Source organism: Apaloderma vittatum, unplaced genomic scaffold, assembly GCF_000703405.1.
Source record: "Apaloderma vittatum isolate BGI_N311 unplaced genomic scaffold, ASM70340v1 scaffold13066, whole genome shotgun sequence".
NCBI lineage: Eukaryota > Metazoa > Chordata > Aves > Trogoniformes > Trogonidae > Apaloderma > Apaloderma vittatum.
Window position 1 is genome coordinate 63195 of NW_009720086.1, and position 270 is coordinate 63464.

Sequence of the window (270 nt, forward strand, 5' to 3'; positions counted from 1 at the left end):
ATTCCTGCAGATTAATTAGTAGGAGCAAGACACTGCACTGCTGTTAAAATCTGGCTGAATGACCGGGCCCAGAGAGTGGTGGGGAATGGTGCTGCATCCAGTTGGCCTCTGGTCACCACTGGAGTCCCCCAGGGATCAGCACTGGGCCCAGTCCTAGTCAGCATCTTTATTGACGACCTGGATGAGGGGATTGAGTCTACTCTTGCAAATTCACATATGACACCAAGTTGGGGGGGAGCGTTGATCTGCTGGAGGGTAGGAAGATGCTGC